This window comes from Poecilia formosa, unplaced genomic scaffold (genome assembly GCF_000485575.1).
Source record: "Poecilia formosa unplaced genomic scaffold, Poecilia_formosa-5.1.2 Scaffold105, whole genome shotgun sequence".
Lineage (NCBI taxonomy): Eukaryota > Metazoa > Chordata > Actinopteri > Cyprinodontiformes > Poeciliidae > Poecilia > Poecilia formosa.
This window is the reverse complement of record NW_006800044.1, coordinates 1,074,713-1,080,541: the sequence shown is the minus strand read 5'-3', so window position 1 is coordinate 1,080,541 and position 5,829 is coordinate 1,074,713.

The following is a 5,829-nucleotide window of genomic DNA, read 5'->3' as shown; positions in this document are numbered from 1 at the left end:
TGGTATGTTCCTACAGGGTTTGTACATCTGGAGAACAAATTTTTTGCTCACTCAACTTTGCAAAAATAACTAAATTACTGAATGGAAAGCATCTGTGAGCAATAATTTTCAAATCTTGCAACAGCGCCTCCATTGTATTTATAGTTTGTGCTTCTGTACTTCGTCTGAACCAGACTTAGACACACGTTTGACTTGATCAAAACTATTCCACTGGCTGTATGTTCATCCTCAGTGTCCTCCTTGGATCCATACCTCAACCCTTTGCTCCAGTCGTTTGCAGCCTCGATTTGGTTTTTCTTCCATGGTTCCCCTTTACTCATCCATGCTTATCCGTCGATGTTGAACAGCTTCTCTGCATTTCCCATAGAGAGGTAACCCCACAGCATTACACTGAAACCAATTTTCACAAACTCTATGGCAAATTGGTGGAGCCCCACCAATTCATTAAGTGTCTGTGAATTCACCAATTTATAGATTTTTCAAATCCCTTGTCTGCAGGTTATCAGAATCCATAGAGACTCTATCTAGCTGGTTTATTGGAGAAGATCTGCCTGGATTCTAACAGCCTATGTCTAAATTCCCATCTCGCTTCCTTCCATATCGCCTGAATCAGATAGGTCCCACAGAAGACATTCATTAAACAGCTGCTCTTCTCTTCTCACAACTGTCTCTTGGAGCTGATTCAGGTTTATTTTAGCCACTTTGACTAGTCCCATGGATGTTATTTTATATCTTAGAAATTGGGCTAAAAGCAATTCAGACAAACCTTCCTTATTTTTCTAGAATCATACACCATGGCTGACTTACCACCATCAAAGAACACATGAAGTAAGATGATTCATTAAGTCCAATGTCCACACAGCTTCTAAGCTTTTTCCATGCTCAATTTATTACTAATGCTTTTGAGCATAATTCAGAAGCATCAATCAAGATAACATTAAGGCAAACGAATAAGGTAGAATCAGCTTTAATCTAAGACACCTTTCCCTAACTCTGAAACAGAGAGAGCTAAAAGAAGACTTTGATAGACGGAGGATTTGAACCCCAATACAGGCCTGATGATGAGCGAACCCCAGCAGTGTGAGCATGGGGAACAGCAGGCTGAAGCCAAGCAGAGGTCCTCAGGGGAGTCTGTCAATGGTCCCCATTTAGCTAGTTGATGGCAGCCACCTTCTCTGGACTAATGTGTTTTTGCTCTTGTCTTGGTTATGGGACCTCCAGGCCTCAGCTGATGGCAGAGATCCAATTTAGAACGGCAGTCATTCGTAATTCTTGGGGTTTTTTCCTCAGACACAAAACAGCCCTCTGCAGTTCATAGATCCTCTTCACCTTGTTCTAAGGCCTTTGGTCCGTCTAGACATGAGCAAGGTTGACTGCTTGGAAGGAAATCGCAAAGTTTCTCATCTTGGTGGTAGACGTCATGGGCTTGTTCAGCTACTGACACCCATAACCTCGTTGATCACAGCTCCATAAAAGGAGAGAGAGGTAAACTTTATCTTTGCCCAACATGAATTAGCCATCAGGCCTGCATTAGATGGAGTTCTCTGTCCTGCTTAGAAAAGTCTTGACCTGAGGTTGATTAAAGGTCACTTTCTCATTGTGCAGTTTGCTTCTTCTGTCCTCTGAGCAATTTTGCTTCCCTCTTTCCTATCCACACAGACTCTGTACTGTGCTTGCAGCCAAAGGTGCAGCTACTAAACCTAGGTTGTTTTCACTCATTCCCTACTAGTGGAAGAACTACATCTCTTTTTTTGCAAGATTTGAAACAAAATGCAAAACACTGCTAGTCAATCTTCCGGCCATTGGTCTTCAGGAACACTAAGTACTTTGGGTACTGAAAAGAGTACACCCAAAAACGTCACCTGGACCACATGGAGTACTTGGGAAGGTACTGAAAGTGCGCTGACTAGTTAGTTGGCATGCATTGACTTCTGTCTAGTGTTATGTGTCTTGTTTGATTGTAAAAGCCTTAAGCAGAGCTTGTAGTCTTTATCACAAAGTGACTTGAGAATCTGAGAAAGGATCTGGTGAGTGGATTTGAGGTATGCTCCAAAAAGGTTGTTTGAGCTCAAAAAAGTACAGGAAAGCACAAGGAGTCTTGATTGTTGTAACCATGTAGGACAATCAGGCACCACTGAGGACTCCTGCCAGTCCCGATGCGGAAATTGCAAACAGGTGAATCATCAACACAGCATGAGGAGGCCACACTCAGAGAGAATCAGCATCATGGAAGGGAGGGGGAAAGAAGGGATGTAGCACAAGGGCACACAACACAACCATCCTAAAATCATAAAAGACGCTGGTGATCTGTTCAGGTCATGCTGAAACTTGTAGAAGGCAATCACGCTACCTTAAGGTTTGGGTTGGAGTAGGGAGTCTCTCCTCTAAGCAGCAATCAGAAGTGGTATTTTTTTTTTATCATGAGTTTTATCTATAAGCTCAGTTAATATCCAGTCTGTTTAAAATGTCTGGGCTGCATCCAGTTTGTTGGAACAATGCGAACAGATGGGGATGATAGGATATTTCCCACATGTCAAATGTTTGCATGTCATCCTCTTGGGGGAGTATCCCTTGACAACTGGTTGAAAAAAAATCACAGGCAGTCTGGGTCTTCTTCAATTAGCGGCGGTAATGAATCATACGAGAGTGTGTTTTTTAGGAAGCTTAGGTGGATCCGGTGAATCTAGCTTGGGCAGTGCCTTGACAACTTTCCATTTTGGTCATCTTTTTATGCCAACAGACACCATTCTATGCAGATTCTTGCTTCGGTCACAAAGTAAGAATCAAGGTTCACCCTGGGCAGGTTTCCACTGATGGGACAACACAGAGACATCGGACAAACAGTCATGCACATACACACTCACAGGGAATTTAAAGAGACCAATTAACCCACCAGGCATGCATTTGTAGTTGGTGTTTGACTTTACAAGGTCTCATTTGGCTCATTTCAAACAGTGAGGGTTACATTTTTAGTATTAAAAAACTGCTGTTACAGTAAGACGAGGGGGGAGGAAGTTGATTTTAAATTTTAAAATGTCACATTGGTGAACAATATTGCATAGTAATGCAATATTGTTATAATACAGGATTATTAAAATTTCTTTAAAATGACAACCATAATGTTGAAATGAAAGCATTTATATTTAAAATTACTCTCCTAAACTGCTACACTGAAAATAAACGTACAGTAGTTCAACAAAATAAAAATGTTCAAATTTTACTGTGGTAATCTCCAAGCATTTAATGAAATACTGACATAAATATAGTAAGCAGAAATTTAAAACTTAATGCTTTACTATCATTATTTACCCAATGGTTTTGTTTAACTGTTTGAATGTATTTTCCCTCACAATATTAGTATTTTGTACTTAAAATACAGTTGACATTTTCAAGCAACTCAAAGCATTTTTGTTTAATATTTAAGGAAGAAAGAGTTCTATTATTCTGATACTGGTCTAACTTAGCCCACAAACAGTACCATTAGTATAGCTTAGATCGTAAGGGAAACCATTGAAAAATAGCTTAACGCTTTTTGATTTACAGTTATGTTCATAATAGCATTGTGATAAACTTCAACATTTTTCAAATAAATTGTATTTTTAATTAACACAAATGCATTGGAGACACTGCACATTCTATTTCAAAGCAAGAAAATTGGAAAAAGTAATTGAATATAATATTTTACAGAAAGTCCAGAAATACAATGGCCAAAAAACAACAGTGTGCTGACATCTTTCTTTACAAATTCAAAAATATCCTGTAAAAACTAAGAAAAGATTTAACTTTCCTGAGAATCATAAATTACTGTTTAGTTGGATAACCCCTGTTTCTAATAACTGCTTTACATCTGTGGTACATGGACTTGTGATGCCTTGCACCGATCAACAAGTATTGCAGCCCAGGACAACTGTACTACCTTCCACAGTTCCTCTGTTTTTATTGGTTTTGCCTCATGAACAGCATATTTATGTCAGTCCACAAGTTTTGAAAGAGTTAGAGGTTTGGGGATTGTGCTGGCCACTCCATTACTTGAATTCTGTCTGTCTAGAACCATGATTCTGCTCGCTTGCTGGTGTGTTTGGGGTCATTGTCTTGTTGAAACACCCATTTCAAGGCTATGTTCTCTTCAGCATACAGCAACATGACTTCTTCCAGGATTCTGGTGTACTCAAATTGATCCATGATCCCTGGTATGTAATAAATAGGACCAACGCCATAGTACAAGAAACATCCCCATATCATGATGCATCATCATGCTTCACTGCCTTCACTGTGTATTGTGGATTAAATCCAGTGTTTGCAGGGCGTCTGACAAACTGTCTGTGGCCCTGAGACCCAAAGATAATCTCACTCATCAGTCCACAAAATATTATGCTGCTTCTTTTAACACGTCAATGCGTTCTTTGGCGAATTTTAACTGCTTTAACACGTGTATTTTTTTTTTTTTTAAACAATGGGCTTCTTGCTGGTAGCTTGGGTTCACGTAGATGTGGTCCGATTGTTACAGTACTCACAAGCAATCTCAGATATTCTTTGATCCTTCTGGAGCTGATCATTGGCTGAGCCTTTGCCATTTTGGTTATTATCCAATCCATTCAAATAGTCGTTTTTCTTCTTCCTTGCCTTTCTAGTTTTGGCTGCCATTTTAAAGTGATATAATCTACACTTCGTTATGGGTTTCTCCTCTTTTATTAATTTCTTAAAGAGGGCTCTCCTTCTGTACATTGTCTTAAATTACCCATTTCACACTGTTCAAGAACAAATGCAGTCAGCATATGCATGTCAGTTGCCTTGAACCTTAAATAAGGTCCACCCGTTTAACACCTATTTTTTCCACATAATCAATGACCTCACTAACTGAACACGCCCCTTTTGGCAAATGATTCAGTTTCACAGAACAGCAACATGCACATCATCCCTGTTGGCTTTCTATACTTTTACTGAACCTTCTGCAAACATACTTGCAGCTTAGAAGTTGACATTTTAACAGAAACAGTGATTCGTCTCGCTAGTGTTGAGATGCTTTACCAGGTCAAGAAAGAGTCGTATGCTGTTAGACAAAAGGCCCATAGTAAAGAATTACATTTTTGATTCTGTTAGACACTAAGGCTCATTCCTCAGAGAAACAGAAACTTATCAGGGACACAGAGACATGGTGTGATTTCAGGGAGTGTCTTCAGTCCATATAATCAGCTTACCCTCCTCCTTCTACTCAGACGCTGCACAGACTTTTTTTTTATTAGAAACTCTTAAATGTAATGGTAAAGCGTCTCCTTTCAGCGCTTAAAGTGAATAAAATACGTAAAGTCTGAAAGCTTTTCTGGCTGATTTTATGCTCCATGTGTCAATACAAATTATGATTCATCGATTAGGATTTTCATTCTCAACACTAGTGATGTGGGACTCCTATTATTTTTGAAAAACTATAATAAACGGGAACCAAAGTAAACCTTTTTATGATTTACTAAACTTTGCTAGTTGTTTGAATGTTGTTTGTTTATATATAATTACATTTCAGCAGATTTATGTCCCTCAGATTCCCATTTTTTTGTAGAATGACACTACTTCATACGAGTTTCTACATATTTAATTAGAATATGCATCCTGATGAGGCTCACATATCAGAGTAGTAAAAAAAACATCCTTTTGATATGGCCCACATCTATGTAACAATTAATAAAAACAAACTACTCACATCAGTTGTATTTTTACTTTTTCTGTACTTCCAAATGCCTCTAAGCCCCATCAGCATCCTTCAGTTACATCAAATTATTATGCTTCTTCTGAGGTAGTAAAAAGGAGGACAGAGAAACAAACGAGACCTACAAA